Source organism: Topomyia yanbarensis, chromosome 1 (genome assembly GCF_030247195.1).
Source record: "Topomyia yanbarensis strain Yona2022 chromosome 1, ASM3024719v1, whole genome shotgun sequence".
NCBI lineage: Eukaryota > Metazoa > Arthropoda > Insecta > Diptera > Culicidae > Topomyia > Topomyia yanbarensis.
Window position 1 is genome coordinate 190,204,298 of NC_080670.1, and position 13,128 is coordinate 190,217,425.

Here is a 13,128-nt window from a genome sequence, read left to right on the forward strand (position 1 = left end):
CCGGGTGAACTTGAAAAAGGAATGAAATTCAGTTCATACCCGCCGCGCTGAATGGAATAATTCGTTTGTTTCCCTCGCCATTCGTTCGTTCGGTACAGCGCATTCATTCAGATATTTTTAAACAACACACACTTAATTTAAATTACTGGGTACAGTAAAATTTTGCTGGGGTTTTGAACAGCAAACCGTTGGGTAATCAAGTCAGTAAAACAATTTGGTACCGAACTCTCCGCAATCCGTTCTATCCAAACGTCAAAAAACACTGGTCAGTCAGCAGTTTCCTCTGAAAATGGCGACTTGACAGATGATTTGCTGTACCCGTTTTGTAAGTTTTTGACGAGGTTCGGTAACGTTGGTACAATTTTGCCGAACAACCAGTCAGTATTTTACTGGATAATGTTTATGTACCGAAAAAACAGCCCTCGATGACGGTAAGCTAAATATTACTTGTATATTTAAAAAGATAAGGTAAAATATGGTGTGGCTAAAAACTATCACTGTAGCAGGTCCAAAAACAATTTCAACGATGGATTTTGAAAGAAATTCTGCAAAAAATTGTAAAATGTACTATTTCAGGATAAAGACCAGAGAATAAATAACTCAGCAAAATTGTTGGCAATGTTTTTCAAAAACTGTGGCTATTTTTAAACTGTAAACTAGAATAAAATGGCAATATGGCCCTAGGTAAATGCATCGTCACCGCTCATTTGGATAAGTTTTAAATGAGAAACTATAATTAAGAAGAAGAAGAAGAAGCAAAGTAACCGGAACTATATTAATTCGGAAATCAACAAATTAAACAAACCAGTTATTATCGGGTTTGCCCCAAATGATGTGATGGACATTTGCGTCATTAACAAAACTGACTGATGGAAGTTAATTGCCTTTACATACACAGCGCATAAACCATAAAGTAAATATAACTCAAAGTATACAAGCATAGCAAAATGATATCAACCAAATGAAGCTTTCAAAATTTAATTTCAATTTGCTGCAATTTCGAAGTTTGACTTTACTCGGGTCCTGACCTTGGCACATACAACCGCTACCGTATCTAAAGAATTTAATTCTGATTCAGTGTAATTGGAGAGTCCGTACAATGGGCTTTCTAATAACTATTTACTTTGTGATGAAACTCTTTTGATATAATCAGTAGGCGAGGAAAAATATGTTTATTTTTCTGTCAGTTTTCAGCGGTCAGTTGAATCGCGATAGAACTGCTATCGCAAGTCATGAACTTGCATTAATTAAACGAAGTAGTTCAGTTGATATTGAAAGCATCCTAAATAAAATTGTAAACAAACAACCTTGGCTTGCCTTAAATTGTTTACGTTTATCCAGAGGGTTATTTCCACTACGTTTAAGTAGAGCGCACACTAGGCATCAGGACACACTCCACATCGTGCATCCAAGATTACCTGGCAGTAGATAATCGGTAATGTGTACTCCCTTTTCGTCCAATAAAAAATGAAATGAGTCCAATTGTAACCAAAATTTTTAAAATATTCCACAGAGACTGTATAAAATTGGTAAGTGATCGTAAAAAGACGTTTTTACTCAAATTGGACGCCAGCTAGAAACTTTAAAATAAATTTCTTGAGGATTTTTTTTAAAAAGACATCTACAATGAGTGACCATCGTCTTTCGATCTGTACTGTGAAATAAGTGAAAAGTACTATAGTGACGCCGAACAATCGAAAGAGAAAGTAAACAAAGAGAGTCACTCATTGTAGATATGTCGTTTTGAATGCAAGCTCTAGATTTGGTAAACTCAAACAAGAAATCAATCAAAACCGCTGACGATAACTGAAACAGCTAGGATCAATCTATGACAGCCGGAAGCAGAATGTCCTTCCACTTTCCGGTTCTACTCACAAACAGCCCAAGTCATTAAACCCACCGGCATCAATCATCTATTCGGCGCGAGAACACGACCACGAATCTCCGCACACCTCGTGGCATTTACCGTTACACTGTGGGACAGCTGACCGCGGATTGTTCGCGCATTACTTGAACCACTCCTCCTCCGGTTCGATGGATGGAGAGGGTATTGTCGATATATTTCTTGTATATAGCATTTTGCAACACCACCAACAGGGGTTGCCGTACCAAGGTCAACTAAATAAGCGCCTCGCCGAGACATTCAGAGGAACCAAATAACGGCGGCGGCGGTTGAGTCTGTCAAATTATTAATGGCCGGGTGAATGGCCAAGAGAGCGTAGAGCGTTTCTTGAAGGAAAAATCGGCTTCGTGATTTGCACCTTTCTACAAGTGTGCCCACTTGGCGCGCGGAGGTATATTTGAGCCTATTTTGTACGGCTCAAACTGTTTCGTCACAACGCACAGCTTTGAAGGTTAACCAAAAGTTGGAAACGTAGTTCGTATAGTGTTGAGATCCACATTGACTAGAGTAAGGTTTTTTTTCTGGCGATAATCGGCTGTGACGCATGGCGAAAAATATCTGAGATAAATAAGACGTGAGTTAGCAACTTTCAATATTTTTTTCAGAACTGGTTTGATAAAGTGAGATGTATTTTCTTCGAATGGGATTTTGATCTCAAGGACATTTCGAGGAACGGCATCACAGGTTAATTGAAAAACAACTGTTAATTACGGAATAATTATCGATGTAAAAAGCTCAATCCACGAATGGCGTAATTATGATTTGTGAATATATGTACACGACCAAGTTTGTTCATATATCCAATGTAAATGTTAAAATGCTTCTGCAAATATTTTAAATAAAAAAATATTATTTCGACTTTTGGGGGGTGGAGATAGCGTAGTTGGTAAATCGATTACCTTGTACGTACCTCACCTGGGTTCAATTCCCAACCCCGCACATAGGGTTAGAGATTTTTCTAACCTGACAAAGAGGCGAATGACCCTAAGGTTAAAACCTCTATAATAAAAAAAAATTCAAATTGTGTTAACCATTAAAAAGGTTCTAGGTTATTTGACCGAAAGGTGTTTGGCCGAACGCCGTTTGGCCGAAATACATTCGGCCGAAAGGGCCATCAGGCCGAATGCTATTTGGCCGAAAGGGCCGTTTGGCCGAATGATATTTGGCCGAAAGGGTCATTTGGCCGAATGGGTCATCTGGCCGAATAGGACATTTAGCAGAATGGGCCATTTTGCCGAAAGGGCCACTTGGCCGAATGGGTCATTTAGCCGAATGCCGTTTGGCCGAATGCTATTAGGCCGAAAGGGTCGTTTGGCCGAATGATATTTAGCCGAAAGGGTCACTTGGCCGAATGCTATTTGGCCGAAAGGGTCATCTGACCGAAAGTTATTTGGCCAAAAGAGCCACTTGGCCGAATGCGCCATTTGGCAGAATGGGTCAATTAGCCGAATGCCGTTTGGTCAAATACTCTTTGGCTGATTTAGCAGAATATTTATTGGCCCTATACCGTTGACTAATCGATGACCCAAATAGTGGTACCAATTTTTGTGTTTATGCACTATTACCTGCGCTATTTCGAGCAACACGCACCTTGATAAAAATTGAAAGGGTAACACCCAAAGGCTGCAACCCTGTGACGACATCGTATGACAGGCGTGATAGTTGACAGAGGCAAATTGTCATCAAAGCGATTAAACAATGTGCACGGCTTGATCGTAAGTTAATACTAAAATTACCACATTCTTCAAGATATTAATTGGATTAAATTAATAATTAAGTTATTGAATTATTGTCACTACTGAGCCTTAAAGGTAACTAAAATTATTAATTATTAACTGAATTAAAACCTAATTAAACTACGGTTAGGTTAGGTAGCTAGTCCGCAGATCCATCTGCTCCGAATCCGTATATTGGTAGATAGTGCAAATATAGGCGGAAGAAACTCGGGAAGAGAAAGGTGGCCGAGGATTACTAAACGTAAGTCTAAGCATTAACGAACAACACTGAACTCAAAGCTGTCCTATTTCAGGAGATTTTTATTTCTTCAATAAAGTTATACGAACACGGAAAATTCTCGGTCCACTGTTTGTTGCCAACAATATAAAAATCTCGTTTAACAGTATGCCTAGCACAAGGTCAAAAAATGCAAATTCGGATCAACTCGGAAGAAAGAATCCGCAAGGTGATTGCGATCTGTGCAGAGAACCGAATACTAGCGACATGGTTCAATGCGATACTTGTGATAGATGGTTTCACTTTATGTGTGTGGAAGTGACCGGCGGAGTGGCTGAAAGAGATTGGAGCTGTGGACAATGTGAAAACGCCGATAAAGCAGACCTGAACAAACGACAACCCGTAACAGACGATCCTGCAACAAACAAGGCGATTTCACAATCCTCACATCGATCTAGTAAGCTGAAACTGGAGCTAAAGCTGCTCAAACTAGAAGAAGAAAGGAAACTTAAGGAGAAGTTTGCCTTGCGTAGATTGGAAGTAGAGGAACAATTGGAGCAGCAATATCAGGACAAAAAGTTCAGTGTCCTTTTGGAAGCAGCCGACGCTTCATCAGGTGCAAGCGATAATGGGACAGAATTGTCGATGCCAAGGATAGCAGAATGGATCCAGGACGTCAAAAGATGCCAAAGCCCTGCGGGTGTTACGAGCGAAAATAAGAAAGAACGATATTCGTTCCACGATCAACGGAAAGTTGGCATTTAAGGAACAGCGGCCATCTCGCGGAATCAAAGCCATTCTTATACAGTAACCACACCCCAAGGTAACAGGAGCGTCACCAACGACGATCCTTTTATTCCTGGTCAACGATCTACACCTAACGATCGACAAGATCAAGGAAGGTTAGGACAGCAGACCGCTCTATCTGAGATAGATGGTTTTGTTTTAAACCGAAGTCAACTCGCCGCAAGACAAGCAGTTTCTAGAGATCTACCAGAATTTAGCGGGGACCCCGAGGAATGGCCGCTATTCTTCTCAATATTCAACTCATCTACTCAAATGTGCGGATTTTCTAACGAAGAAAACATTTTGCGCTTGAGAAAGAGTCTTAAAGGTCAGGCGTTAAACGCAGTACGTTGTCGGCTTCTACATCCATCAAACGTTACAGGTGTAATGTCGACGCTAAAAATGCTATTTGGGAAACCAGAAGCAATCATCCACGCAATTACAAGCAAAATCCGAGTATTGCCACCTCCAGATATCGAACAACTTGATACCATCGTTAATTTCGCGCTGGCAGTTGAAAATCTGTGCGCCACGATTGAAGCATGTGAAGTAGAAGAGTTCTTGTACAATGCCTCCCTCCGGTACGAGCTTATTGAAAAGCTTCCATCTAGTCTGAAACTAGACTGGGCAAAGTTTGCCAGAAGCTTGCGTTGCCCTAAGCTATCCGACTTCAGTGCGTGGTTGTACTCGACGGCGGAAGACGCTAGTTCTGTGCTGGTCACCCCGGCTAGTTATCCAAGATCTCGTGGCATCAAGAAAGATCACCGGTATGTAAACCTTCACGGCAACAGCCGATCGTCATCGCAGGCATCTTCCGTTAAGTTGAAACACCAGCAGTCCCACTCCACTAGTGACCTACAACAATGTCGGGTGTGCAAAGAGAGTTGCACATCCATCGTGAAATGCAAGGTTTTCGGCGAGCTTAGCCATGACTCGAAGTGGGCGGTAGTGAAAGAGCAACATCTGTGCAAAAGGTGCCTTCGCCGTCACAATGGTAGCTGCCGGCTACAGAGAGAGTGCGGGTATGATGGCTGTAAATATAAACATCACCCACTTCTGCACAATCCTAGTCAAGCAACAGGTCAAACACACCCTCCACAAAACGATTCACTTTCGCAAACCTGCAACCTACATCAAGTACATACTAATAATGTCCTGTTTCGGATTGTTCCAGTCACCCTGTACGGGCCGAGCACGGAAATCGAGACATACGCCTTTCTAGACGATGGCTCTGAGTTAACCCTAATCGAAGAGGGACTGGCCAGTCATTTAGGGCTTGAAGGACCCCTGCAACCGCTTTGTCTCAAGTGGACGGGGGGAACGCGACGGTTTGAGGAAGGATCTCGTAAAGTTGACCTAAGCATTTCAGCCGCTGCAAACTCAACCACTAAGTACCGACTTGCTGGTGTACGCACCGTAAAGGAGCTGAAGCTGCCTCATCAAACGATGGTTATGGAGGAACTAGAGCAGAAGTACGAGCATCTTCAAGGGTTGCCGATAACAACGTACCGTCATGCAATCCCTCGAATTCTCATTGGCCTGGACCATACCAGCCTCGGTCACGTGATGAAGAGCCGAGAGGGTACACATAATCAACCGGTAGCAGTCAAAACACGACTCGGATGGACAGTGTACGGAAATTTCAACGAAAATCACATTTCCAACCCCTTCGTGAACCACCATTCTATTCGTGCGCACAAGTGCGCTTGTGAAACCGACGATGAACTTCACAAGGCCATGAAAAACTACTTTTCACTGGATAGCATGGGTGTGCGAGAGTCTACCAAGATTTTACTATCTGGCGAAAACCAACGAGCTCTGGACTTACTAAAAAACCTGTCGTGTGAGAATGAAGGTCGTTTCGAGACAGGACTCCTGTGGAGGTATGAGAACGTTAGACTACCAGATAGCAAACCAATGGCATTGAGGAGATGGAAATGTTTGGAGCAGAGATTAGCGAAAAATGAGTCTTTAGCAAGGGTATTAGACAACAAAATTCAAGAGTACATAGACAAAAACTACATCCGGAAGCTATCCGCCGCAGAGCTTGCCATTCCACATTCGCGTATCTGGTATTTACCAACCTTTCCCGTATTTAATCAGAACAAACCGGGTAAGATCCGTATTGTTTGGGATGCAGCAGCAACTGCTTACGGTATATCATTAAATTCTATGCTGCTGGTTGGTCCAGACCAGCTAACATCGCTTCTGTCAGTCTTGCACAAGTTTAGAGAATTCCGAGTCGGTATCAGTGGGGACATCCGTGAGATGTACCACCAGATCCTTATTCGGGAGGAGGATCAGCAATGTCAGCGATTTTTCTGGAAAGACGACAAGTCAAAAACTGAGCCCAGTGTGTTCCTGTTGCGTGTCATGACATTCGGCGCCTGTTGTTCGCCGAGCAGTGCGCAGTATATTAAAAATATGAATGCTATGAAGTACGAAACGCAGCATCCCGTTGCAGTCGACGCGATCGTTCGAAGGCACTATGTCGACGACATGCTAACGAGTGTTGAAACGGAAAGTGAAGCGATTCAACTCGCTCGAGATGTAAAACAAATTCACAGTTTCGGAGGATTTGAGATGAGAAACTGGGTTTCAAACTCACCTTCAGTGCTTGAAGCGTTACAAGAAGCGGAAACAGGAGAGAAGAATCTGGACGTTGGAACCGGAATATCAAATGAAAAGGTTTTGGGAATGTATTGGTGCACATCGTCCGACACATTCACATTTCGTCTATCTTCTCAACACGATCCTGAATTGCTAACAGCCTCACGAAAGCCGACGAAACGAGAAGTCTTGCGCACGCTGATGATGCTGTACGATCCATTGGGCCTGATCGGGCACGTACTAATCTATCTGAAGGTACTATTGCAGGAGATCTGGAGATCGGGAATCGGATGGGATGAGAAGATTGAAGGTGAGTTACTGCGAAAATGGTACTTGTGGTTAAAGATCATACCGAGCGTGGAAACGGTAAAGATTCCTAGATGTTTCCGAGTAACAACACCCATGTCCACGAACACCACGATAGAAATGCATACATTTGTTGATGCAAGCGAAAGCGGCTTCGCCGCAGTAGTGCATCTGCGTTTTGAGCACGATGGAATGGTAGAGTGCACGCTTGCCAGCGCTAAGACACGCGTTGCTCCATTAAAGTTTTTATCGATCCCAAAATCGGAATTGCAAGCCGGAGTTCTTGGTGCTCGCCTGGCAAACAGCATTGAAAAATCCCTTACAATCAAAATATCGAAAAGATTCTTCTGGACGGACTCCAGAGACTTGCTGTGCTGGTTGCACTCCGATCATCGGAGGTATAGTCAATTCGTTGCATTTCGAGTTAGCGAAATACTGGAAACCACAGATATAAGTGAGTGGCGGTGGGTGCCAACAAAAGAGAATGTAGCAGACGACGGCACGAAATGGCAACGAGTTCCTGATGTAACAGAAAATAGTAGATGGTTCAAAGGTCCCGATTTTTTGTACAAATCAACGAACGAGTGGCCCGCGATGCCTTGCAAATTGGGAAGCACTAATGAAGAAAGCCGACCTCACTTGCTGTTGCACGCAAAAGCAACCGAACGCATAATCAACGTTGAAAAGTTTTCCAGTTGGGTACGACTACGTAGAGTAACTGCCTTCGTACTACGTGCGATCGCTAGATTCAAAGCCATCTCGACCAGGACAACTATGAACAGAAGGTGTCATCAAAATGGCAAAACGGATCCCCTGAAAAAGGAAGAGTTGCTACAAGCCGAAAACCTTCTCTTTCGACAAGCACAACTTGAATCATATCCAGAGGAGTCTGCAATTTTGGAAATGGCTGTCGGTAGCTCGCACTTAAAACTTCCTTCACGGAGTCAGCTGCTTCGTGAATCTCCCTACTTAGACTCCAACAAAGTTATCCGCAACAGGGGTCGAATTAGTTCCTGCCGCACACCGACTTGGAATCACATAACCCGATAATCCTCTCTCCAACACATCCCATCACGCAGCTTATCGCCCAGCACTACCATCGGAATCTTCTCCATCGCAACCACGAGACGGCTATTAATAATAGAGATGGGCCATTCGTTCGCGAACGGTTCAAGTGAACTGGTTCTTCGAAGAGAATGAGCGAACGGAAGTTCTTTTTAAAAGAACGGTAGTTCTCAATTCTCTTCAAAGCGAATGAACTGAACCTGATCCAAAGCCGTTTGGCGAATTTCTCGGACCGATTTTTAGGCGAACGAATGAAAATGAACCGACTTGCCGTCCCACAAATCGCTCTCTGTGCTCTCCCAGAATGGAACCGGCGAAGAACGACTCATCACATTCTCTATTTCTCTAGTTATACATCATGAAGAAATCGCTACCGTTGATGAACTTGTTAAGCATACAGGGGTATAATAGTTTGGGCAGCATCTGTTTGGTTCCTCTCCAAGAATCGAATGTTTTGAGAGACATTCGCTAGATACAAGTAAAATATCAGCTGAACGGAAGAACGGTTCATCTGAACTAGTTCTTTTTACAGAACTGTTCAGTCGGGAATGGTTCTTCGAAGTGAACTGTTTCGCCCATCTCTAATTAATAAGCTTCGACTTCGTTTTCACATACCAAAATTACGAACAGTATACAGGAAACTTCATGGCAACTGCCAGCGCTGTAAGCTGGACCAAGCTACCCCGCGTCCTCCAGCGATGGGAAATCTTCCCATAGCTAGACTAGCAGCATACACTAGACCCTTCGCGTATGTTGGGATAGACTACTTCGGTCCTATGACTGTATCACTTGGGCGTCGCACGGAGAAAAGATGGGGAGTCCTAATAACCTGCCTAACAGTCCGTGCGGTTCATATCGAACTCGCCCACTCGCTGAGCACCGATTCCTGCATCATGGCACTAAGATGCTTTATGGCTAGACGCGGTGTCCCCATAGAAATTCACAGCGATAGGGGCACAAATTTTCAAGGTGCCTCCAAAGAACTTGCCAGCGAATTGCAAAGGATGGACCAAAACAAACTGATTTCTGCAATAGTATCTCCACATACCGCGTGGAAATTCATTCCTCCGGCCTCACCGCATATGGGTGGCGCGTGGGAGAGGATGATTCAAACAGTGAAAAAGAATTTACAACAAATGAAACTGCCTAAACTACCAAACGAGGAGGTTTTGAGAAACGCGTTGGTGGAAATAGAAAACACAATTAACTCCAGGCCATTGACGCACATTCCTCTCGATGATGAAAAGGCAGCAGTTCTCACTCCAAACCACTTTCTAGTGGGCTCGTCTGATGGCCTAAAGTAGAGATGGGCGAAACAGTTCACTTCGAAGAACCATTCCCGACTGAACAGTTCTGTAAAAAGAACTAGTTCAGATGAACCGTTCTTCCGTTCAGCTGATATTTTACTTGTATCTAGCGAATGTCTCTCAAAACATTCGATTCTTGGAGAGGAACCAAACAGATGCTGCCCAAACTATTATACCCCTGTATGCTTAACAAGTTCATCAACGGTAGCGATTTCTTCATGATGTATAACTAGAGAAATAGAGAATGTGATGAGTCGTTCTTCGCCGGTTCCATTCTGGGAGAGCACAGAGAGCGATTTGTGGGACGGCAAGTCGGTTCATTTTCATTCGTTCGCCTAAAAATCGGTCCGAGAAATTCGCCAAACGGCTTTGGATCAGGTTCAGTTCATTCGCTTTGAAGAGAATTGAGAACTACCGTTCTTTTAAAAAGAACTTCCGTTCGCTCATTCTCTTCGAAGAACCAGTTCACTTGAACCGTTCGCGAACGAATGGCCCATCTCTAGATTTTTTAGATGAGCTTCACAAATAATATAAGGGAAACATAAATCCAGCACGATCTCAATTAGTGTGATTTTTCCACTAGAATTATGAGGTCAAACAATCGCTTTGTCATGTATTACTCACTTAATTACTCGTATTGGCTAAATAGCGTTGGGCCGAATTGTATTCGGACAAGAAGTATTCGGCCAATCGACATTCGGCCGATCTACAATCGACCGATCGACATTCAACCGATCCACATTCGACCGATCGACATTCAACCAATCGACATTCGGCCAATCGTCATTCGGCCAAATAGCATTCGCCCAATTGACCCGTTCGGCCAAATGGTATTCGGCCAATTAACCTTTTAAATGGCATTCGGCCAAATGACCGGACACCGAAGAAATGGTTACCGTTACCGATAAGGCTTACACCAGTGTTTCGAGGTAGAGTCGATTGCTGGTATCCTCTTAGTTAGACAGTTTCCGAACAAGAAATGGATCGAAACTTTGAACCAGGAGGTGTAAAGGTTCATATCCCGTCAGAAGAGCTTAATTATCTTTTATGGGTTTTCAGTCCCATTATTTCATTCGTTCATTTTGTGTTGCTTTCCTGTTGCACGGAAAAAATCCGTTCATAAAAAATGAACAAAAGATCATGATTTTGTGAACTGAACGATTTACGAAAATCGTGACCAAATTCCTGAAATTGTGAATAATAAACCTCGTATTCGTGAAACTATTTGTGTTTCTAAAAACTAGTTCACCCCGAATATATACATGGCGTTACATTCGAATGTTTGGTTTGGTTACTGTGGTTGTTCCCTAGACATGTTTAGTTTTTGTTATGATTCTTGTTCATAATTTGGGAATACACAGCCGACAGCTTATTCGCGATTTTTGTGATTTCTCATCACGTTACCGTGCTGTTTTATTCATGAGTTTACTATCAGATTTTTCTTTAAGACTGGCGGGATTTACGTTCATGATGTCAGGATCATATTCGCGCATTTCGTAATTTCTATTCACGTTATCGTCATATTTTAGTCATGATTCAGGTTCATGATCTCAGGATCTTAGTCACGATTTTTGATATGTTAATCACGAGTAATGTGGTTTATGTTCACGATTTCAGGAACTTTATAATGATTTTCGTGATTTCTATTTACGTTGTCGTGATATTTTAGTCACGAGTAGAGATTTATGTTTATTTATGTTCTTTATTTCAGGATATTAGTTACGATTTTTGACATTTTTGTCACGAATAGTTTGGTTTATGTTCATGATTTCAAGATTTTAGTCACGATTTTCGTAATTTCTATTCACGTTATCCTGATATTTTATTATAGAGCTAACTTTTCAATTTGACAAGTGGCGTAATGTGACTCATGTTCAAGATATCAGCAGTTTTACTCTGTGAACTATATCAACAACTCGATTTGTGGTGCTCAACGCAGTTTTTGTTTTCTGTCAAGACATCACACTGAACCTTCTTATCAAATGAATAACGATGTTCGAGGCTCTAATAGTTTTCTTATATCTACAACTCGTACCTATCACAGGCCGCCAGCAGCTGAACATTTCATGAAAAAGTGCATGGAACAAAAATGATTCCACGAATATTACCCCAAATTTCATTATCTTGTTGCATGAAATTGAAAATGATAAGAAATGTATTTGAAATATTACAAGCACACAACATATATCGTAAATCATGTGCTATGTATTATGAACTAGTTCACGAATCCATGAATAATATTTCATAATTTTGTGAACCATTTGACGAGCACGAATTGTCAAACGTATACTAGAAATCATAAACCAATTCACTAATACATGAAAAATATTTTATGATTTCGTGAACTATTTCACGATCACGAATGGTAAGTCGTGACTATTATGTTAAGTATCATGAAACAGTTCACGAATACATGAGCAATATTTGATGATTTTGTGAACTATTTCACGAGCATGAATGGTAGGTCGTGACTATTATACTAGGATTTATGAACCAGTTCACGTATACATGAAAAATATTTTATAATTTTGTGATTATTTCACGGGCACGCATGGTCCGTCGTGACTATTATACTAGGAATCATGAACCAGTTAACGAATACATGAAAAATATTTCATAATTTTGTGAACTATTTCACGAGCAAGGATATTGGATCGTGACTAATATATTAGGAATCATGAATTAGTTCACGAGAATTGAAGAGATTCATGAATAAAATTTCGAGTTTCGTGAACTAGTTCACGATAAAATATCCAGAATGTTTTGATTTTGCGAACTAATGTTCCTAAATCTAAGAACAACATCATGAGTTAACCATTGGTTTTATGAATAATATTTATGAAGTTGTGAATTAGTTTACGAACAGAAAATCGATTTAGTAGTGACATAGCGGAAAGTGTGACTGAAGTTCACAAAACAAAAACAAATGTTTCCACTAATAAAAGCGTTATGTGGGTGTTACTGAAGGGAAGTTGAACATAATTATGAAACACATGATTTTTGGTCATGGTCCTGTTTTCGTAACGTAAAAAAGTGATTGTTCCAGAATTCATGGCACTTTATTCACGATTTTGGGAACAACTTTTTTTCCGTGTGCACCACTTTAGTAATATCCACCATGTATTTTATTTATTTATTAGAAGGCCCCATTTCCATCATAATTCTACTCATAGAGAAACATATAAGAAAAATAAATAC

At 41.6% G+C, this 13,128-nt stretch overlaps 1 protein-coding gene across 5 annotated transcripts in view; it reads left to right on the forward strand.

Annotated features, from left to right (window-relative positions):
* LOC131685017 (progestin and adipoQ receptor family member 3) overlaps positions 1-13,128 on the forward strand; it is a 70,267-nt gene that overhangs the window by 17,097 nt on the left and 40,042 nt on the right. The gene's annotated exons all lie outside the window — the stretch shown is intronic.